Here is a 24,753-nt window from a genome sequence, read left to right on the forward strand (position 1 = left end):
TTGATCTTCTATGGCAGGATGATTCAGGAGAGGGGGATGTTACCCATATGGTGTGGGAAGGTGTGTGGTAGGTCAAAATTAGCTATCCCCCACTGGGATTGGTCACAGTTAAGTTAAGATGCCTGGGACAAATTTGTGGTTATCCATCCACTCATCAAGGTTGGGTTTGAAGTGGCCAACAACATACTATGTTTGAGTATGTGGAGTCTATTTCAGAGACAGGGCAGTTTCTGGGAGATATAACTTGTCTCCTTAGCTTTTGGTATTAATGTCATATATGACATTTAAGCCTCTGGGTATTATGAGAGGAGTTGGACTTGCTCCTACTTCGGGCAGGGTTGAAGGGAGATGGTGGTGGTGGGTCCCCTTGCATTTAAGATTAAGATACTTTGGTTTATGGCAGTGTATTAACAGTTTCTTTTCTTTTACAGATCAATGAGGGATCATTGTATATTGACCATTGTGCCTATTGCTGGAATGATGGGTAATGCGGTTGTAGAAAGGCGCGGAGAGTCACATCAGTCGGTGAACTGAAGGTGATGCATGCTGTTTGGCTGCAGTGGCAAGCAAGATGGCACAGGCAGATTAGTGTTAAGTAACCAAGGTTTGGTTTGAGGTCTCCTAGTGGATGCTTAGGGTTGAATTCAATATTGAAGGACAGAGGGCATATTGAGATTAAAGGTTTAAAGGGGAAATCCAAAGAATATAGGATTTTGGTGTTTTTTTTCAATTTAGCAGGCATCATACTTTTAGTCTGAGAAGTCTGAGAGAATAGGGGCTATTCTCAGGGTGATATGACTGTGGTATGGTTTGCTGGTTGTCAGGCTGGGTTAGCAGGACCAGACACTTGCTTCAGGAATTTGCAGGTAGCTTTATAAATCAAGTAGATGGTAGGGGTGGTAGCTTGGTCAAATTGTGTTGCAGCCACCTGGGGGTAGGAGACTGTGGACAGGTGGGTGCGTTATTTGGTTCAGGCTTGTACACAGGGCAGGACATTCCAATTGGTCAAGGGGATTTAGCGGTGACTTTTGTATCTTACGGGGGACAGGGTTATGTTAATTTACAAATTTTGGATGGTGGCCTGATTGCCATTCGGTACTGAGTGAATACTAGGCAGCTGATTCACTATGAAAGGAAAATAAATTTGGTGATTACTTGGGGTTCTAATGTTCTTTGCAGATGATGGTTACACCAAATGCTGTTTGGCTTAACCCCTTCTCTTTATGGAAGGTAGTTGGTTTAAAATTTGGGGTAGAAACGAGGGGGAACAACCTGTTCAGGTTAGTTGGCGGAGAAGAGGAACAGGCTTGCCCTCTTCTGTTACCACTCTGGTGTCTGGGTTCATTTCAAGGATTTGGGAAAAGGAAAATGAGCAGCTGGAGGAAGCTTGCTGAATAGATAAGTAAGCTGAGGTAAGGATGCTGCTTAATTGGTGGAAGGTAATTCAATGAATGATGTATGAAGTGAGATGGGATGCTGCTTCATAAGTAAAGTAAGCGAGTAAAGGTATGGACGGTGCTGTCTGGGTAAATGGGATAGGGAGTGAGTCTTGGACGCTGCTTCATAAGTAAAGTAAGCAAGCAAAGGTATGGATGCTGCTTACTTGGGACAAGGTGAGTAGGTACGCTGCCCTGATTAACATTACAAGGATGTTTATGCTGTGTTTAGAACCAACTATATTGTGTCTAGTTCTAATTAATAATTTTGGTGATCAAAGCTGTGTTATGGAAGTTTTAATAAAGGTCGTCAAATGTCATTCGGTGTGATGTGTTTATTGAAGGGGACAAGGACAAAAGCCTCTGAATGGAAAATCCCAGGCCCAGATGCAGTATCTAACTTCTGATTAAAAGTATTAACATCTTTGCATGAAGATCTAGCCATGAGTATGAACTATTTATATGCACACCCGGAACAGATACCAACCTGGCTAACAACAGGAAAAACAATGCTCCTACTTAAGAGTAAACCTGCAAGCTACCCTAAAAAATTATAGACCAATAACTTGCCTTCTAACGGCATATAAACTATATATAGGAATTGATGCCAACAGAGTTTATAGTTATTTAGAAGAAAACTCAATTATGGCAGTAGAACTAAAGGGCAATAAAAGAAAGTCATATGGAACAAATGATCATTTGTTGTTAGTCATAGTGGATAACTGGAAATAAGGGAAGAATCTAAGCATGGCATGGATTGACTGAAAAAAAGCATTTGATAGTATCCTACATTCATGGATAAGAGTGTATATAAATATATATATATATATATATATATATATATATATATATATATATATATATATATATATATATATATATAAAGATGCACTCTACACTGATCGACTACATTACAGTGACCAAGAAACAGTGGCAGACCACTTTGCAATTAAGCCATAATAAAGGGCACATTATTATCCCAGGGATAAAAATTCAGAGGAGGATATTCCAGGGTGACTGTCACCATTGCTATTCTGCCTTGCCCTTAATCCATTAAGCTGTTTACTCAACAGCTTAGGCTATTGCTATAATTTGGCTCCTAGAAAGCAAAGTGTAAAGGCTTCTCACATTCTCTTTGTTAATGATTTAAAACTGTATAGCTCATCAGATGAACTAAAAGCACAACTGCAGGTTGTCAAAACTTTTTCAGATGATATAAGAATGTCATTTGATCTTCATAAATGTGCAAACGCGACCTTTAAACGAGGAAAACTGCAGCACCAGGAAAACATCAGTTTGGGACAAGAATGTGATATAAAAGAACGTGAGCAAGAGGGGTGTATAAATAATTGGGAACTGATGAAGGATCAAGAATAAAACATGAAGAAATGCAAATAATGCTTTGTAAGGAATACTTTAGAAGACTTAAATTAATCATGAAAACAGTGTCAACATCTAGGAACAAAATTCAAGCTATAAACCAATTTGCTCTTCCTGTCCTAACTTATAGTTTTGGAGTGATTGACTGGCCCCAAAATGTGTTGGACAGATTAGATGGGAAAACAAGAAGGATGCTTCATGCTCACTAAATGATGTATAAAGATCAGTGCATAAAAGCTTTAAATAGATAACATATTAATTTGAAGGAGGGATGGGCCTCCTTGAAATTGATTATATGTATAGCTCTGCAGTCGTGGGACTCCACACATCTGCTGACCTCACCAGACCCAAATGTAGTAAAAGTTTTGAAACATGAGGAGAGTAAAGCCAAGATGACTTCTCTACTTAGTCAATATTTAGCTAAAAGCATAGTTCTTACAGGAATGAAAATCAAACCAGAAGTAGATAAAAACCAGGCAGCAACTGAATGTGCCAAAAAACGAAAGAAAGAATATAAGGTGAAGGAGCAGATGGGAAGGCAAGAAATGTGAAACATGCATAAATATATTTGCAAGTACAGAAAATTTCTGGAAGAACCTGGTGTTGATCAGGAACGAATGCAAGAATGGTTGAGGAGAGGAGAATTTAAACCAAGAGATGAATGGTTAATATTAGTGGCCCAAGATAGTGGGATACATACACACTGGTTTACAGAGTTCATTGAGCATGTGGGAGAAATGGACAAATGTAGGTTTTGTAAAATGAATCAGAAACAGTCGCACACCTCGTTGCTGGCTGCAACATACTAATGGCAGAAGGACTGTATACTGAAAGGCATAAAAATGTGGCAAGACTGTTGCACTGTGGATTATGGAAACATTATGGTATTGAAGTAACTGAAAAATGCTGGAAACATGAGCCACAAAGCATCATAGAAAATGATGTTTACATCTCATAGAATTGCCCATTACCAACAGTTCAAACGATAGCTGCTAGAAAACTGGATATATAGTGGTCCATTAAAAGAAGACAGAAGTAGCATTGATCATTGAAATCGCCACACCCAGTGACTACAGTGTCTTGCATACAGAGCGAGACAGAGTCATAAAATATTAGGATTTGCAGGCAGAAATGAGAGCAATGTGGAAGAAAGATACCCACATAGTTCCAATAGTAGTAGGAGCAACAGGGCTTATAAAAAAGAATCTATAACGGTATTTAGATGTGTTACCAATACATGTAACCCCATATGAATTACAGGAGACGTCATTATTGGGCACAGTGTGAGTGCTGTGAAGAGGACTTTTGGCTGCATCAAAGATGAAACAATACTAATTTCATGAACTTGAATTGTACTTTGACTTAGGAATGGGATCCATTACCGTCATGGTATTAGAAACACAAAAGACTTGGAGAAATTAAAAAAGACGCACAGAACACAGCACTGAAACTGCTCACTGCTACATATAGTAACACTGCAGACAGAAAATTTAAATGTATTAAAATACATTTTTAATGTGCACAAAAAGTATTATTCAGATTTAAAATCTCTGAGATCACTAAATAAAGGCAAATAAAAAGAGATAAATGCTCCAGCTTTGAAGAATCCATCTCTAAGTCATCTATCACTAAGCATTGAATCTTTCACCTGGATTGCAGCCGTTTAATAGGTGTGAATGGCCACTTTATGTAATTTTTTGTGATGTTGCACTCATTCATGTCTGCTTTATACAGTCTCTGTTTAACTTGTTGCAAACAAAGGAAAGGCGTTGCTACAGATAAAAGTTCTGCATATGACAACCTGATAAAATAGTCACTTCAGTGTGTTTCACAAATGGAATATGCTAAGTTTTTATAGGGGCACTACACCATTTCTTCTGTGTGCCACATACAGTTGATACTGAAATGCAAGGAACCCCCTATGACATGTCATGCAAACTGAGTGCATCATAATCACATATCAGGGCTATCTTCCTTCAGTGGAAAGGATAGTCTAAACACTTGAGCTCAGCACCATCCGAGAAGCCCCATAATGAGTTCCATGTACTGTGCCCAGGACACAGTATAACTTGAAGTCACAGAGTTGTAAAAGTCTGCAACATGGCACATTATGCTAACTACTTTGTGGAACCCCACATCTTCTGAACTCAAGCAAGGAAAGCCATATCCTAGCCTAGGCCAAATTTTGCTAGGCTAACGCCACCCCCTTTATATGAAAAAATACTGTACCCATTAGTTTGTTGTACCCCATGAGTTTGTTGTACCAGGGTAAACGGTACAGTAACGATCTACGGTCCAAGATCCACAGGTTGTCATTTCTTCTCACAACTCTGCTTTAAGTGCTCTGGGACATGGACCGGGATTTTATTCCACAGCATAGGTGTCTCTGAGTGATAAATCTCTCCCTCAGCACGTATTCCGTGCTAAGGTTTATTTTTAAAGCTTGCTCTAGTGGTTTTGGTGGATTTGGATTTTTTGAGGTGGAGCATGTCCATTAATTCCGGGTATCAATTACTGTTTCTTCTATTTCCATTACTAAAGTGGGAGTTTCTTTAGAACATTTGAATTCCAGCACATTTATGTATGTATATGCTAATATGTCTCCCTATCTCTCTGTCTGTAATGCATGTGTGTGGGTATGTATATGTACATTCACATACCAAGTGGCTACTTGACTCCAAAATTCTCTATTTTAAGTATTCTGTTTTGAGCAAGAAGGAAACAGCAAATTAAAGACCTTTTTGATGATAATGGCATCTGAAATTGTGATAGGCAGTATATATTTATTCATATATAATTTTTACTCCAATTGATTACACACATACAATCACAACTGTTTATAAAACGGTAACTAAAAAGTAATTAAAGTACGAGTACCTCGATTTTTTTACAGGGTGTCAAGCTTAACTGTACCCCTCATGAGGGGAGCTCTACCGTTTATATTGCCCACTATTTATAAATACTAACCCTGAGTTTGCACAACAGTAGAGAAGTGGTATACTTTTCCCAACCACATTGTAATCTGATCTCACTTGACAAAGTACTTTCACTCCGTGATAAAATTAATATTTGATCAGTAGTTCCACAGCTCACTCCTTTTGATCAAATGCTCAGTTCGAGTGTATAACCCCCATGTCTGTGTGTGTGTGTGTGTGTGTGTGTGTGTGTGTGTGTGTGTGTGTGTGTGTGTGCAAATAAAGCCTATATATATATTTATTAAAAAAGAGATTTATATTTGGATATGTGTGGACATAACAGATGCATCCCTATCTGTGTGTGTGTATGCATGCATATCTAGCTCTCTCTCTCTATATATATATATATATATATATATATAGAGAGAGAGAGAGAGATGCACACATTTATTTGTGTGTGCATTCTTCATATGTTGAACTGAATCGACTAGTTTTTTATTAATATACAGGACTACTAAAGTATTATCAGTACTGTCACTAAGGTGAGGCCTAGAGTAAGATAGGAGAGACTATATAAAGGGGACCATACAATACCTACCAGAAAAATACATAATTGGAATGGTCAGTGGTCACTGAGAGAGTAGGCAAGAATGGAGGTAGACTATCAGTGGTCAAAGAGCCTAAATAAGGTAATGAAGTCAGATTGGTAGTAGTTCATTATGGCAAGGGACAAGTCACTCAACAAATAAGTGTACTAGAAGAATACTGATCTTTTTTGAAACTCAGCAGTTGTGCTAGAAGTGACAATTGGAGTTGATGAATACTACCATCTTTATTTCTTTTTCCACATCCTGATCAAAGTGAGGATTACATACAGAAGCTCTGCATAAAGCCAGCATGCGGGGAATCCCAGAATGACCTTAACATGACATTTTCATTATTATTTTAAATTATTTTAGTGGATTTATTATTTTTCACCTTAATGTTAATGGTCTTCAATGTGTGGGCTAAATTATGGCTCAATTATCTTATGTCACCCCTTCAGGATAAACGTGTGCACTAAGTTACATCTTTGGTGATCTGATCATTGTGTTCTGAAACATTGTTGTTAATGTGTAGCAAAACTACTCGATCAGATAACCGTCTTCATGGTACTTTGGGGTTAAACTTCAAGTGCGGCCAGAAAACATAGGTATTGATTGGCTGGCCAAGTCACTGGTCGATGTGGACATAGAAAAGCAACTGAATAATCATTGCCAACTGTCCTCCTTCAGGAGAGGGTGCAAGTTTTTACTGTATTCGAAAGGATGCACACATTGGGGCTGTTGTGCAAAAAGAAATTCTTTGAGGATAATGTAAGAATCATATAGAGCTTGAAAAGTTCAGAAAATGGATTCCACATTAACAGATGAACCCCATGTATACAGTCTTCACAGCACCTAAACCAAAGCCAAAAGCTACTTCTGGCACAGGATTCCTTTATAGGGTTTAAAAGTAGTACTAGTCTAATATGTGAAAGCAGCATGATTTAGCCTATACATAATTCATTAAGTGCACTTTGAGTTTCTTCCTGACTAATGGCCTGTCCCACTCACAGCTTGTTCTCACATTGACCACCAGTAGATGGCATGTGATGAATGTCTATGGGAAAAAGCGACTTACGTTATACAAAGGTCCCCACTTTGCCTGTAACATGCATATCCATTGGATATTTATTCAACAAAGTTCCTGGTATGACATTAGGCTGTTCAGAGGTTTGTAGAGTTCATGTATAGTGATTTCAGGTCTTTAATGGCGAGGAGTAAGGACCACAAGTGGCGATGCCCTCTTACCTTAGAAATCTCTCGCAACCTTCATACTAATAGTCTCCCTCTGAAGCTGCCTAGTGTAATACTAAAGAAAATATACATTAATGATTGTTACAAACCAATTGTCTTCCTTCATGACTCTGTCACCCTGATTACATATTGCTTATTACTGATTATATATTACATATTTATTTTTTATTTTTATTTATTTACCAGGAAAGTCCGACTGGAGACTGGTCCTTTTTCAGCGGAGGCCCAGGCAGAAAAGCCCCAGAAACGTACAAGAGTATACATACCAGTTACAGAACATTACAGCAGTTTGCAGACATACAAAATACCATATTACTGGTGAATAATAATTACAAAATGTTTAAGCATATAGTTACGTGGAAGAAGTTCATTATACATAATGCTACTAATGCAGTTGATATGAGAAGAGGTTAGTACACACAGATGTAGTTACTACTTGCTATTAAAGTATAGTAAAGGGTTTTAGATTGTCTGCGAACATGGGAAGGCCTATCCAGGGGAGTTACAAGAGCATAGCTATGTGTCCATTAGGTGTGACTTTAGATTTTTAAATTGAGAGAGCTGTTGGAAGTTATTGGGATTGGAAGCGTTTTCCATATTTTAAGAATATAGTTGGAGAAGAGAGATTTCCCAGCTAAGATGGCTTTGGTGGCATCTAGAAGGTGTTGGTTGCTGGAGTGAATAGATTGGGCTGTGGTGTATGGTTGAATGAGATTATGGAGACAAGGGGTTTTATGTTGGTGGAGAATTTTGTGGGCAAAGGTTAATTGATTAAAGTGTAGAAGCTGGGGAGTTCGAGCCAATTTAGTTGTTTAAGTGATGTACAGTGATGTGATCTGTGTGAGGTGCCAGTGGCAAATCTTGCTATTTTATTATAGCAGGATTCTAGTTGGATTAGGTCTATTTTGCAGAGGTTTGTTAATACTGGGGAGACATAGAAGTGGGTTGATAGAGGGTGGGTGTGAGCTATGGTAGTTTTTGTGTTTGTAAGAAATTGTTTATTTCTGTACAGGAGTCCTATTTTCTTGTGAATCTTTTTGAAAGTTTAGGCTGTGTGAATATCAAATTTCAAGTTATTGTAAGTTTGTCTCCCAAGCAGTTTAGTGTGAGTGATTGGGGTTATTATAGTTTTATTCCTGGACAAGATTTCAAAGGACTGGGGAGATGAGGGGAATCTGGTTGGGCTAAAAAGAAGAAGCTTAGTTTTGTTGGGATTTAGAATGAGCTGGGAGTTTGAGAGCCATGTTTCAACAGTCAGAAAGGAGTCTTGGGTTTTGGTCTGGAGGTCTTGCAGAGTGGGGGCTGCACATATTATAGGGGAGTCATTGGCATATTGTATTACAGAGGCGTGTGGAGGTGCTGAGCTGATTAGTTAATAGGGAGAATAATAGTGGTCCAAAGACTGAGCTCTGTGGAACCCCTACGGTGACTAGAAGAAGAGGGGAAAGTTGATTTTGCCATTAGATGGTTTGCAGACATATTCTGATAGGCAGCTTTGGAGCCATGTGTTAGTGGGATAGCAGAAGTTTAAGGTGGGGAGACTACTGACTTAGCTTATTGTTTTTATGGTAGTTAACTGTGTTAGTAAAGGACAGTAGTGTGGTGGTGGTGCTGTGGGAATGATTGAACCCATGTTGCGTGTTTGACAGTTTGTGTGTGAGAAGGTAGTCCATTTAATTAGGTATGCACAAATCTTTCTAGTATTTTGGATAAGGGAGATAGGATGGCATTTGGGTAATAGTTGGTGAGTATGGTGGACTATGAGGTTTTCCGTATTACAGGTACCTTGCTTTCAGATATTGAATAAGTGTATGGCTACTGCGTAGGCTATTGCTTCTGCTCCAGTATGTAGAAATTCTGCTGGGAGGTTGTCAGTGGCTAGGGTAATTGGTTTAACTTTTTGAAGTAGTTTTTTTGTAGATTTAACAGATACTGGGTGTATGTTAAAGTGGGAGGTGGAATCTTGGGAGCTGGTGCTGTTCTGGGGTTTAAGAGGGGTAAGGTTGCTGATAATGCCTTGACATTTTGCTAGGGATTAGATAGTTTCTGTGAAGAATTCATTGAACTAGGTTGTTATATTGGTTTGCTATCATTATGTCGACGTGCATTTGCATGGCTATGAAGTATTCGAACATCAGATGTTCGAATACTTCATATTGCGGCAGGTGACATGAGCGAAGGTTTGCATTGCGAATGAACTGTGCATTCGCAATTCTAACTTTCGGTCATGGGAGGGGATCGCGGTACAGTGCGGTTAGGGAAATGCATCCCTTTCCTCATTGTAGTGCGATCTCGCAGTTGGAATATTAAGTTAGGGGGGGTGTGGGGGGCACAGCCCCCCACATAACTGTGTGTTCGGTTAGGTAGGTGATTATGGGAAGGGTGGGCGTGCTGTGTATCGCCGTAAATGTCGCAAGCGACATTTTCGACAATACACCCTTGTTTTCGAGTTTACTATTATTCGAAAATGTTCATTTTTGATGCATAAATTCGAAAATAAAGACATTATTTATTTTTACTTTCGAATTTATGATAGTAAACCGTTATGTTATCAGAATTGAAGGTGATTGTTGGGGCAGGGGTATTGGATTTACCTGAATGAAATATGTTTACTGCTGCCCAGAATTTTTTTGTTTTTTTGTGCGTTTGTTTTGGATATTTTGGTAGTAGTTGATTTTGTCTAATTTTACTAGTTTTCTAGCTTTATTTGAGGTTCTAGATATGTTTGCTAGTTGCCTGTGCCTTGTATTTGATATTGTTGCCAGGATTTGTCCCTAGCCTTGAACAGGGCTCTATATTCTTTAGTCACCCATCAGGAATGTTTCTTTTGAGAGAGAGCTGGGAATCCAAAGTATTATGTTTTCCAGGGTAGAGATATTGTTTCTTGGTGGGATATAACCACCAATGATATTAATGTGTTTTTGGGATTCATTTTTAATTTGGCAAAGATAAGTTCAGCGTTGTCAAAAATCAGGAATGTTTTTGTCTAAGTGGCCTGTAATTAAGTGATCTTTAAATAACATAGCTACTCCTCCACCCTTTCTTGATTTTCTGTCTTTACATAGAATTTTGTATCCCGGGCTGAAATTTCATTGTTAATGTTGGGTTCTAGCCAAGTTTGTCATTACTAAAGTATTAGGAGAGTATAAAGTAAGTAGGGCATGCAAGTCATGAACTTCATTATGTATGTTTCCAGATCAGTTTAACTGATTAAGTATGTGTAGATAGTGTTTAACAGTTTTATCTAGTAGTTTTCCTAGCTTTTGAGAGGTGTGTGATGTGTTTTTAGATGATAGATTTTATATATGTGAAAGTTTGTGTGAGTGGTAGAGGAAAGGGATGAGGCTATAGTATAGTTGAATGGTTTATTTGGGTGTGTGGATATTGAGGTTTGCCAAGGATGGGGAATATTACATTGCAGAAGAGTGTGGTGCAGAAGTATGAGTAGTATAATAAAATTAGTGATGGTTTGGATAAGTATTGTGTAAGTGAGTCTTTTTAAGGTGAGGCATTTTATATGGGTAGTTTAAATTTTATGTTGAGCAAGATAGATATGTTGGGTGGGGGTGACTAAAATGTATGTGTAGAGGCTTGTGTGTGAGTAAGATACTAGAAAAGGATGTATGGAGATTTATGTGTGAGTAAGGAGAATATAGTTTGTAGTATGGGTGGGGATATGTACCTAAAGTACTGATGTATAGTAGGGGAATTTGTAGTGTATTCAGCTGATTAAGTTAGTAGAGGCTTGGGGAATGATTGGTTATGTGGGTGGGACCTATAGTTAAAGTAATTGAGGGCTGGATGGGAATGGGGGTAGGGTAGGGGAGCAGAGTAAGCCCAAAGGATGAATGGAGCGGTCTGCCCCAGGCCTCTAGATCAGCTCTGGAAGATGATAAACAATCAGTAAGGTAAGCTGCAATAGATACAGTAATGGAAGGAAGGGTAGAGAAGAGAGGATGGAGAGGTTACGTTGTACTTAATTTAGAGAAAAAGGAGCAGTTAAGTTGAAGTTATTTTAGAGAAAGAAGTACTTAATGTAACCAAAAAGGAATAGTTATGCTCTATGTAGAATGAATAATGGGAAGTGGGATGTACCTTATTTCAAAACTTTCTATGAATGTATGATTTTGTGTTCAACATAAGATTGTTAGTTTCCACTCATACAAAAGACATTGAGAATTCTGATATCTATGCAACTGTTTAGTCCATAAATCAGTATATGCAAATATGTATGCATATAACATGCACACATTTAGTTACAAGTATGTTTTAAATGTTAGCTCCTGAATCCATTGGACAGTTCCATTTACTGTAGCTTCTGAAATGGAGACAATAAATGTAACCTTAGAAATGTTTCTAATGCTAAAAAGCTATGCTTCTGCAAGCTAAACAATTTTCCTGTCTTTTGGTATGTATATAGTAAGTGGTAAGAAATATAAAAACATGTTATATATATATATATATATATATATAGCAGATAGCAGAATAATTCTTCATTCAGTAGTTTATCTTAGTGGCATTCCTTTATTTTCAGATATTGACTCATTGGGATTTAACTTTTTGGGGTGAGTTTGTTTTTTTCCAAACATCTATCTGAACATTTGCCATGCTCTCAGAATTGCCTTACTAAAGGTCGATATAAGTGAATAATAGTCTGGTTTCAGTCACTATGTCCGTGATAGCTGGACCATTGGTCAATAAACTGTTATTTGTACAATAAAACACACAGATGCTGAACATCTATTTATTTAATGGGCAATATCCACCACTACTAAATCAATGGCTGTGTGACAATAATGTCCATTGCAGGATATGCATACTTGTAGATCTCGCCATAAACATCCTGCTTGGCTATACCATGATCCCCAGTGACGTATAGCAAGGAACTCCTTTTCTTATAGTAGCACTGGCATTAGGGTATAGGAAACCGATGAGAGATGAGCAGATGTTCTTCATCTCACATTGCTGCAGTCCTAACACTTGGGTAGTCCGCTGTCCCAGTCGGCCCGAATACCAAAGTATAAGGCTGACGTCGGTCAGGGCGCATTTGTCTGACATCAGGACATCAGGGTACAAATGCGCATGACCGACGTCATATCCTCAGTCTTTTTTGCCGCATGGTCCGATGCAGAAGCAGTATTGCGAGTGCAGGTTGGCGTTATGAAATTTTCTGAAGTCGGAGTTTCAGACCGAATCAAAGTTGGCTAAGTACCCCGTTGGGGAATATTTTGGTTTTTTCTTGCCTCAGTATTTAACCGGATGTCAGAAAAAGTGAATAACTGTATTTCTTGTGGGAAACAGATACCTCATAGAGATTACCATACCTTGTGTATACCTTGCTTAGGGCCTGAGCACGACGTTGTTGGCTGTCGCTCTTGTGCTAGATTTAACAAACGCACTATTAAGAGAAGATTAGATTGTGCCAGGTTAGTTTTTGGGAAGCGTTGTAATTACAACATGCCGTCGGATGCTCCGCCCGCTTCGTCTAAAAAGCGCAAGGACAAAGCAGCGAAGCCTAGGGTGGAAGAACCGTCTGTCCCGGACGTCGGTTCTTTAGAGGGCTCAGTGGAGCCGGTGGTTCTACCAGAAGTTCCTTTGGATTCTCAGGGAGAGACTTTACTGTTACATGATGTGTCCTCTCAGGAGGTAGGCCAGGCTGAAGGGGCTTCTCAGGTAGCTGTTCTCCCCTCCCTTCCTAAGGTGGTTAGGCCCTCCCCTTCTGTTTCCAAGGCTCCTTCTAGAGGCAGGCCAGGGTTAACTTCAGTGGGGGTCTCCCCTAGTTCTTCAGGGTCTCTGCCTAAAAAACATATGCTTAAAATGGCAGAAGATTTGATTACTATGATTAGAGGTTCTATACCCCCCCCGATAAGAGGCCTAGGGTGGAACCTGAGCTTGAGAGTTTTGAGCAGTGTTCGGAGGCTTCTGAGTCTTCGGCTGAAGACTTGCAGGAGTATCCTCCTTATTCTGATTCTGATGTAGATGACTCTACACCTTCGGCTTCTCCTCCTGAGGATTTTTCTTTTTCAGAGACCCTTCATTCCATGAGGGAGCATTTTAAATGGGAAGGTCAAGATTTCTCTGATTCTAGGAAAAGGCTTAGGGAATTTTTGTTTCTACCCCAGCATAGGCCTTTAGCTATACCTCCTGTTCTGGATGTGGTAGAGGATGTTTTTGCAGAGGCTTCCCTGAACCCTGATTCTTTGCCTCCTGCCCCAGTTAAACCGGACAGGTATTATAGGGTGCCTGAAGCTCATAAGTATCTTTTTAAGAGTCCTAGGGCAGACCCAGAAACTGTTTCTCAAGGCCCTAAAGGTGTCAAGGCTTCTGTTGTTAAAAATCCTGTTCCTTCTGATAAAGAGGCAAGGGCTTTGGATAGATGGGGGAAAAAGGTGTATACTTCTTCCACTTTAGCCATGAGGGCTTTGAATTGCCAGTTTCACATGTTGAAATACCAAAATTATCTCCTTTCACAATTGAAGTCTAAGGTAGATGCTCTGGCGGAAGGTATTGAGTGTAAAGAGTTGCAGGATTTAGTTCATGTTTCTGAACAGGTGGGTAAGCATTCCTTGCAATGTGGTTTTGATGCTGTACAGGCCTCTTCGAGGGTGGCAGCCACTGGTTCTGTTCTTCGCAGGCACGCCTGGCTCAGGGATCAGAATTTAGCTGAACATGTAAAGACAAGGATTTTAGATGCTCCTTTACAATCTGATGTGTTATTTGGTGCGCCTGTGGACGCAGTTTTAAAGAAAATGGAGGACAAGGCTAAGTCTATGCAGACTGTTAAAGATTTTTTGCAGGTTCAGCCTCCAAAGTTTAGTAGAAATTGGCCTACTAAGGGGTGGACTTATCCTTCTTATGATTCTCAGTCTAGGAGATCTAGACGTGTTAGGGGCAGAGCTCAAGGTTCTTTTAGGCCTAGAACAGGCAGTTCGCCTGCCCAGTCTTCTGGTGAGGGCAGGGGTCAGTCCTTTCGTAAGCAGACCCAATGACTTGCCTTTTCAGCTGCCAGAACCTTTGGGAGGAAGGCTGGCACTTTTCAAAGAAAACTGGAGTGTTATTACCCAAGACAGATGGGTATTGGATATCGTTCACCACGGTTACAGGTTTTATTTCCATACCTTGCCTCCTTTCAAAGGCATGCCAGACATTCCTCCTATACAAAGAAAAGAGGCTCACAAGCAAATTTCTCTGTTGCTCCAGATAGGGGCCATTCAGCCGGTTCCTGTGCCAGAAAGGGGCCTAGGATTTTATTCTCGCCTGTTCCTAGTACCAAAAAAGGGGAACACGTGGAGACCAATTTTGGATTTGTCTATCCTCAACACTTATTTGGACATTCCCAAGTTCAAAATGTTGACGTTACAACAGCTTTTACCTCTGCTGGGCAAAGATCACTGGATGGTAACTTTAGATCTCAAGGAGGCTTACCTTCATGTGCCTATCAGACTCAGTTGCAGGAAGTATCTGCGTTTCGAGCTGGAAATTCCCATTATCAGTTCTCTGCATTGCCCTTTGGCTTATCTACTGCGCCCAGAGTATTCACAAAGTTCTGGCTCCAGTTGTAGCTTTTTCAGGCTAAAAGGAATACAAATCTATCCTTACTTGGACGACTGTCTGATTCTGGCTCAAGAAAAGGACGAGCTTCTTCAGCATCTGGAATATGTGATAGCAGTGCTAAGATGCCTGGGGTATTCTGTGAACGAAATAAAGTCCAGTCTAGTACCCTCTCAAGACATGTGCTTTCTGGGTGTGAGACTGAATACAGCAGCCCAGATGGCCTTTTAACCCCGGACAAACAAAAGAGTCTATCCCTTTACTTCCATCAACTATCTCATCAGTCCGTGCTGACTGCAAGGACAGTCCTTCAAGCATTAGGGTTCATGGCATCTTGTATTCTGGTGCTTCCCAATGCCAAACTGCATATGAGGAAGCTACAATGGTATCTCAAAAATGTATGGACATAGCACTGCCAGGATCTGGACACTGTCATTCAAATAATACCTTGCATTCAAAAGGAATTTTTGTGGTGGGCTCAGGAATGTCACCTAAACAAGGGACTCTCTGTGACCCGGCCAGAGGCGAGTCAGATTCTAACGACAGATGCCTCAGACATAGCTTGGGGAGCTCATCTGAATGGAAAGTGGATACAAGACAAGTGGCCTGCCAGACTACAGCATCTACATATCAACATGAAGGAGATGTTAGCAGTCCAGTTTGCATTGAAGGCTTTCAAGGAGTTACTTCTTCCAGGGCAGGTGTTGATTCTAACAGACAACACAACTGTCATGTGGTACATCAACAAGCAGGGGGGGAACACATTCTTATCCTCTATGCAGGCAAGCAATGATTTTGTGGGAGACTGCGCTCAGCTTGCAGCTTACTCTTCAGGCAAGGTTTCTGCCAGGAGCACAGAACTCCTTAGCAGATGTGTTAAGCAGGCAAATCATGGATCCCCACGAGTGGAAACTGGATCTTCATGTATTTCAAAAATTGACAGTGTCATGGGGAACTCCAGACATAGATCTGTTCGCTTCTCCACTAAACCACCTGCTGCCAAAGTTTTGCACGAAAAGTTTTCATCACACAGCTTGGAAAGTGGATGCTCTTTCATTCAGTTGGGAAAATCTTCATGTGTATGCCTTTCCACCTCTGCCTCTCCTCCCAAAGGTACTCCTAAAGGTCAGACAAGACAAGCCAAGGATGATTTTGATAGCTCCAGATTGGCCTCGGCAACACTGGTACCCATTACTGAGGAATCTGGTAAGAAAGCCTCCACGGCCTTTACCTTTAATTCCACACCTTTTGTCTCAGAGGGACGGTCATCTACTCAATGTCAAGCTTCACTCTCTTCATCTAACAGCCTGGCATATTCTGTTTTGAACCACAGCAGGTCTCAACTTCCTCAACAAGTTTTGAATGTGATTATGGAAGCCAGAAGACCTAGTACACGTAAAGTGTATGCAGCAAAATGGAAGAGATTTTTATTTTGGAGTGCAGCAAAGGATTTGGATGTTTCTGAGCCTAATTTGAGTGTGGCTCTTCAATATCTTACTGAGCTATTGGACAAAGGTTTGTCTTTCTCTTCCATTAAGATTCATGCTGCAGCAATTTCAGCTCACTATGATTGTGACCCACCATTGTTTTCTCATCCTTTGTTCAAGCAATTTCTTAGAGGGGCAAAGAATATAAGACCCCCACGAAGAGCTCCTACTCCTGCTTGGGACCTCAATTTTGTGTTGGAGAAACTTACTCTACAACCTTTTGAGCCTGCGGCTACTGCTGAGTTGAAATACTTGTCATGGAAGACTGCTTTTTTGTTGGCCATTACTTCTGCAAGAAGGGTTTCTGAATTGCAGGCCCTTATGGCGGTGGAGCCTTTTTTGATTTTTCATAAGGATAGGGTATCATTACGTACTAATCCTTCATTTATGCCTAAGGTGGTTTCTAGTGTGGCTTTAAACCAAACTATTCATTTGCCTACTTTTTATGCAGATCCCCAAAATAGGGGGGAAAAGATTTTGCACACTTTAGATGTACACAGGCAGTTGCGTTATTATTTAAGCAGGACTAGGGATTTTAGGCAGTCTCAGCAGTTGTTTGTTTCTTTTGCTTTGAGTTCTCAGGGCAAGCCTGTGTCAAAACAAACTATATCTAAGTGGATTGGGTTTTGCATTGCATTCTGTTACTCCCATCATGGCAAGGAGATTCCAGCTGGGATTAGGCCTCATTCCACTAGGGCTACTGCCACTTCAACAGCATTTCTAAGGGGGGTGGCAACTAAGGATATTTTGGAGGCAGCTACTTGGAGTTCAGTGCATACTTTTTCCAAGCATTACCACCTTCCTCTCTATTCTAAGTCCAGGGCTGGTTTTGCCACTGCTGTGTTGCAGGGCATTTTGGCAGCTCCTGCTTCATTATAGTTTAGCCATCCTCCCTTACCTCTGCTTTGGGATTCTACCCAAGTGTTAGGACTGCAGCAATGTGAGATGAAGAACATAGTACAGTTTTGTACCTACCATAAATGTAGATGTTCAAGATCCACATTGCTGCAGTCCAATTTTCCCTCCCTCCTTCCCCTCTGTGTTTAGGGGTGGGTGTGTGGGTGAGGTTCTATTTTTTGTACATTTGTATATATTGTACATATTTTAGGCACAGGAGTGTTTTGGTGTTTTTTGGTTTTGGCCTTATCTTTTAGGGTCTTCTGACATCTGGGGCAAGAAAAGACTGAGGATATGACGTCTGTCATGCGCATTTGTACCCTGACGTCCTGATGTCAGACAAATGCGCCCTGACCGACGTCAGCCTTATACTTTGGTATTCGGGCCGACTGGGACAGGGACTACCCAAGTGTTAGGACTGCAGCAATGTGGATCTTCGAACATCTACATTTATGGTAGGTACAAAACTGTACTTTTTTCTGACAATTTTATTTTACATGCATTTGTTTACTTAGGCTGAATACTGATCCTCATGGACATTTTTTCAGACCTAGCCTGAGAGCACTGTCTGGTTAAGTGACTTGCTCAGAGTTGCACAGGCAAGCAATGGATGCTGAAAGAATCAAACCCTGGGCCACAGGAAACAACTTGTTAAAAACCCCATAATGCTCTGTGTCAGCCTTCAGGCTGAATGGAGTCAATTTACAAGGGACATATGGAATATGGTCTTCAATTAATAGTTTTGCCAAGCCAAACATAAAAATGTTGGACTGTGCTGGTACTTTCAAATCGTTCAGAATGGCCATCCAACTGTCAGCTCATTAAGCTTTACTGCAATACCAAGTAGCAAATCCAAACTAAGTTTAAAGTTAATTAGCAGGCTTGTGTTACTAAACTATGTGTTAGGATCTGCAAGGTTGGCCTGTGGTCAGTTTTATCCATTTCCTGAAAGCTAGAAGCTCTAGTAATATCACATCATCATTGTGATGTGATTTATAAAGGGGCAATAGATAAACTTGACTAAAAAAAGTGATGTAGGCCTATGACATATGTTTGGGGACACAAACAGTGACAGATGTTGATATAATTTAAGCATTATATTATTTGGCTGTGAAAGTCATATAGAAATAGTCTGCCACTCAGGCAAAACACCAGCTTATAATAATTCCTGAAACTGTGCATTATGTGATTTACCATATTAAGAGCCTTGGAAGCTTTGAATAGACAGCAGGCTTTTATTTATTTTTTACTCTGAATTAAGTATGTACATAGAGGACGGCCTTCTCATGTTCTTGTTTTGACTGAATCCATGCAAAATAGTGGACAGCAGCTCACACTCATTGAAGTATTTTTTTTTGGCAGAGTTTCATTCTGAGGTGTTCATCTACCTTTAGAAGCAGAGTGTAATTGGCATGGATCCAGTGACAGAGGTAGGTGAAGAAATTGTGTATTAATATTATGTGAAGGGTAGGCCACATGGATTCTGTCCATAAAGGAATTCAGCATTCAAAACATTGATCTCAAATTGGTCCAAGCTTACATGTCTTTGGAAACTATTCTGTTCTTCCCCTCAAAGTTGTGTCCTCTAAGTTAGAATAATTTGTTTGGATTCTTCTCACAAGATGTGCCATTGTGCAAAAAAAATAAATAAATAAATCTATCTATATTTGTTTTGTATTTCAAATGTGATGAGTTTTTGCTTTTAACTTTTGTACATTTAGTAAACTCGTATTTTGGTTGTTAGGCAAATGACCCAGACTCCTCAGTTAGTCATAGGTGATTGGGAGTAAGGAGCAGTACCAGTTCATGAAGACTGTGCACACAATGAACGGGATCCTTCTTTCCCAGGGGTGACAGAGAAAAAGTTTATCTAGTCACAAACTAAGCTCATTAAAATTGAGCCCCTTTCCCCAATCTAAGCACATTGTGTGCGCGTGCGTTGCGTGCGTGCATTGGGTGTGTTGTGTGTGCGCGCATGTGTGTGTAATTATGATTTGTGACTTAATGTTTTGGAAGTCTGACTATGTTTGTGATTTGAAGTGCTCAGCTTTGGTTTGTATTAGATATCTTTTTTGGAGGTCAGCTTCCTTCCTGGCTTTCACTGATCGACAGCAACACCCAAAAACTTGGCTCCCCTCAGTCCTCCTCCTGTGATTCCAACAAAATCTTAGTCCATTTCTTTGTATTGTGCTTCTATGATGTCACAATATAAGTTGATATTAGGGCAGCCTGTAAACTGTGTTTGTTGGCCACTTATTCTGTAGTCTGCAGCATATTTCAAGTTTGTTTGAAAACTTTAGATGAAAGCATAGTCTCATAGGTTACAGTTACCATAATCAGAAATCCTGTTTGCTGCAGTTGTGACCCATCATACGTCCCTGTAGAGCAAGGCTGCAAGGGCACAATTGTAAAGATAATGGATGAGAATATACAGATGTAAGAAGTGCTGCATGTCAAGCCATCCAAAAAAGCTTAGTTGTGAAAGCACTACTAAACTATGTATGTATTTATTACATATACACCAACACACAGCTCTCTTTCTCTGTCTCTGTCTCTCTCTCTCTCTATATATATCTATATATATATATATATATATATATATATATATATATATATATAGAGAGAGAGAGAGACGGAGAGAGATCTACTTTACCTAAAATTCACTTGACAGAATTTTGTTTGACCGAGACCAAATCACCTAATTTTCAAATTACCGAAAAATCAGATGACTGAATCTAATTTCACTGAATGATAAGCCATAGACATGTCAGTTTCCATTCACCTGTTACTTGCTTGTGATAAAAAGAATGACTGCAGCTTACACTGCTGTCAGAATACCAGTAGTCATATAGAATAGTATGTTGTAGTGTTTCTAAATGGGGTATGTCTCTCTACATTTTTATGGTGAGTAATATGGTGGATGTTTTGTGAGTTGCCAGCAGTAGTGGCAACATGTAGAGTACTGTAAGGCAAGTAAAAGATATATGCCCTTTTCCACATTGTAGTGTGATCCTGGAGTTAGTATATATAGTTGAGGGGTGGGGTGCGTGGGGTACATAGCCCCCCATCTAGTTTGGTTCACTGAAAGCACATTTCACTGAAAGTCAAATGACTGTGCAGAAGTCACTGAAAGCTCAATTCACTGAAAACACAATTCACTGAAACACATTTTACTGAAAGTTATATATGGCCTTTTCCCCACTGTAGTGTGACCCTGGAGTTAGTATATGTATAGTAAGAGTGTGTGTGTGTGGGGCATATGTTCAGAAAAGAGTAATTTATTGGAATTGAAGTATACATGTATGGAGTTCAAAATATTTGAATAGGTGGGGGGCTACGTCCCCCACACCCCCTTACTGTATATACTAACTCCAAGGTCGCACTACATTGGGGAAAAGGCCATATATAACTTTCAGTGAATAGAGCTTTCAGTGAATTGTGCACAGTCAAATGTGTTTCAGTGAAATGCGCTTTCAGTGAATAGTCCTAGACCCATATATATATATATATATATATATATATATATATATATATATGTATATCTGCTGCCGGGCTAGCCACCAGGCAGTGTAAACCTTGGATCTAGATGATTCACTGCTGAGGTGACAACCTGACCCCGTGTTTAAAAATTGGAAAAATGGGTTGTTGTTTGATGTGTATTATACATGGAAGAGTAACTTTCATCAAAGGAACAACCTGCCAATCCTAGAATGATGAACACCTACTCATCGAATACCTAAACATTGATCCACAAAGGACTGCAAAAAGAGAAAAATATGCACATGCAGTTTTTTGCAAGGGTCCAAGTCCCAACTTACACCCCCGATTTACTTGTGTAAAACTCTGAGATGACATTATGGAGGGGAAAAGGGTATATTCCCCAACCTCATCTGTTTTTCGATCTTGCTGTAATGAAGCTAGTGTAGTTCATTTAGCTGATATTCAGTCAATTGAACTGACTCTGCCAGGTGACATGTTTCCATTTCAACAGAAAGTGCTGCTCCCATATATCTCAAGATATCGTTATAAATATAGCTACACATATTTGTAGATTATTGCTTATGCAGTAAAAGCAGTGGTGCCATTTTGACAAATTTGTACTGTAGTTTGCATTAACGTTTTAAATAATCTTTTTAAATGTTTTTTTCTTTTTCTGGGCTCTTACTTTCTAGTAATGTACTCTTGTTCAATCTTCTTTATCTAGTCCACTTTCAACTTTCTTAATTTGTTTTTTAATACTGTATTTATTTGCATTGATTTTCACTTCAATCATTCAGTTCAAACGTTTACTTATTACGGTTGATCATTAGTTCAATATCCACTTTTTTTTACTCCACTTGTATACAGGATTTTCCTCTAGCTGCAATTTATTTTAGCTGTTTAATAAGTAATGTGATTAATAATTAATTTTGTCATTGATTTTCATACATACAAGAGTCATTCCATTAACAGAATGCAAATCTTTGAAATTGCTATGATCTGTTCCAAAAAATATTCACAATTCATCCCAGCATTTTAGTATGCCAGACTCTTACATTTCTGGCTTGGATAATGTTATATTCAATCATACTTTTATTTCCTAGATTACAATGCAGTGTAAGTGTATACACTGCCAGCAGACGTCACCTCTCCTTGAAGTGCATTACGCTTGTTTCATTTCCAGTTTAGAATGTACATTTTGCTGCAGTTGACTCTCAGATATGTCTGAATCATTTGATATCAATCAGGGAATTGTATTGTAATGGCATACAATACAAGTCTTTTTAACTTCATATAAAATGCTTGATATCATTGTTAAAAAATGTTAGCCTTTAAGGGTTTATTTGTATTATTATAGATAATAAAAAAGTGCCAAACTTTAATAATGTAACTCTCAACAGACTCTAAACAATTTCTAAACCTTGATCTATTCAGTGTTGCTGCTTGCTGTTGAAATAAAACACATCTTTGAATTTTGAGTATCTTGGGTGTGTTTAGCTTTTGTATAATTGTGCTTAGTAGTATGCAAGAGAGTTGAAATGTTAAAAGAATGCAGTTTGATGAAAAGATGAGATGCTTATAGAATGTACTGTAATGAAATCTAATACATTAAGGCTGGTTCTTAATATATGAAGGAACATATGCTGTAAACTAACAAGTTTATACTATATGTTACTAAAGTACAACTATTTGAAAAATAACTACACGCCAGTATGATAACTGCCAGGTAAACACTTAGACCACACAACATATTTAACTCACAAAAGTATCCAGTTATTAAGTAATGGAAACATGATGTTACTTTTTTGAGTTATCAAACCAAATTATTTAACAATTAGAAAGTAAGTTTCCCAGTTTGAAAATTACATGGTTTTATTAACTGTATATAAATGTTCTCGGACTAGTATCTTTAAATGTACGTTTAAGATGTGCATATTTAGACTCTGATAAAAATTATTGGGTTAAAAACCTGATGTTGCCTTACACTAGTATGCAAATAGGTTTAAAATGTGTTTATCATAAATATTCTTCCTGTTCTTTGCTTATAAGACTCAAAATGGTAGCTTCCTTAATGGAATGATGTTTGGTCCTTTATCTCACCTAGAACATTCAGTTTACTATTACATATTTGACCAAATGTTCGGAAATCTGGACACCGAACCATGTTAATGTCGAACGGAACATTTCAGTGCAGTCGAATGTCGAAAATGTCGATTACACTGAAATGCTCTTACCTACACAACACACTACAACAGCTGTTTGTAGGGGGCTGCGCCCCCACACACCCCCTACTTATATATACAAACTCCGAGATTGCACTACAGTGAGGGTAAGGGTACATTTCCCCATCCCCACTATAGTGCGATCTGCACTGCAATGTTGGAGCTGACAACAGCAGCCATTCGCTCATGTCAGCTTCAGCATTGTGGTGATTGCCCTAACTGTTCCGGGAAGTGGTTTTCGCACATAGTTCGTTCGTCTAAAAGACAAACGAACATGTGATAGTAAACCAGAACATTCTACCTGAAGTACAAATAAACCTTCTCTAAATCCAATACAAAGCAAGTGCTTTCTATGATTTTATAATGACTTGAGTGTTTAGCTTGGCTAAGGTCTGCTTTGTACTTTTATCCAATAAGTTTTTGCCAATATCCCTAAAACCTGACACCTACCTTGAGTGCAATTTCAGTGCTCTGTCCTTCGTACCTTGAGCATGTAATGGCCAGTACTCTCCAACCTATTATAGCCATAAAATAACTTTGAAGTGTGCTCGGAAACTGAAGTAATTCTTATAGAATGAGGTGCATATTAACACACTTGCAGTTGGTAGTTTTCCAGGTATCTGTATAGATTCATTCTCTTCATAACTTTAAGCAATTATTAAAAAAAGCAGCAAAAATCTCATTTAATAAGAAGGGGTTAAACATCTGGTTAAGTATGTTTTTCTTCCTTGTGTATTTGCATGATAGGCTAGCCACAAGCCGTCTCTGATGAAATGGCTTGACTGCGATAACCTGACCACATTGAGCAAATGGGACACATGCTTGACTCCATGGTGCAGAGTGAAGAAGCTCTGACTGTGACCCAGGTGACCAAGTTTTGATTAGCAGTTGCAGAACTGAAGCCAGGAAGACAGGAATTGGAATGAAGTATTATAATTCACTTGCCCATCTTTGCAGGGATGGGAGGAATTCACACTGAATTTGGGGGTTGATATCCTTTTTGGGGACTTCTAGGACCACCGCTCATTCTTTGGGAAAGGCGCAAGGATATTTAGAGAGGAATGCCCCTTACAGAAATACGGGGACATATTTATAGACAGCTTATTACATGCACCTCCTGGCACATAACTAAGTGTGCACAGCTAGGACCATGGGAAATCTAGAAATAATACAAATTGCCCCCAATGGCTGTTAAATATCAGTCCCTCTTTTTCAACTCTCTCCTGGTTTAAGGGTAATGAATGGGTTAATTGGATAGGAAGGAGTTGATGTTCAACGGACAGTGAGGGCAGAATATGCTCAAAGGAGCAATTAGGGGACACACTGATCAAAGAGAGTGTAGTAAAAAACAGTTTACTATTTTGATGTATGATGGAAGAAATAATTATTTCAGTATTTCTGCTTTAAATAAATGGACTGTTACTGAGCTTAGTATTGTGCAACATTTAGAAAGTTATCCCCTGGCAAATTGTTACCATCTTGCTGCACTCAGTTACTCACATTTGGGTCGTCAACTTTCCTACAGCTACATACCGGCTTAATTGGTG

The 24,753-nt window shown here is 39.3% G+C and overlaps 1 long non-coding RNA gene across 1 annotated transcript in view; it reads left to right on the forward strand.

The window, feature by feature from the left end:
* The window catches only part of LOC122790370, a 717,669-nt gene that overhangs the window by 369,868 nt on the left and 323,048 nt on the right, over positions 1 to 24,753 (forward strand). Inside the window, exon 2 of the long non-coding RNA XR_006363007.1 lies at positions 18,867 to 18,934. This is a non-coding gene — a long non-coding RNA (uncharacterized LOC122790370). The remainder of the gene's footprint in view (positions 1 to 18,866; positions 18,935 to 24,753) is intronic.

Source organism: Protopterus annectens, chromosome 16.part0 (genome assembly GCF_019279795.1).
Source record: "Protopterus annectens isolate FY-2018-M chromosome 16.part0, PAN1.0, whole genome shotgun sequence".
NCBI classification, from domain to species: Eukaryota; Metazoa; Chordata; order Ceratodontiformes; family Protopteridae; genus Protopterus; species Protopterus annectens.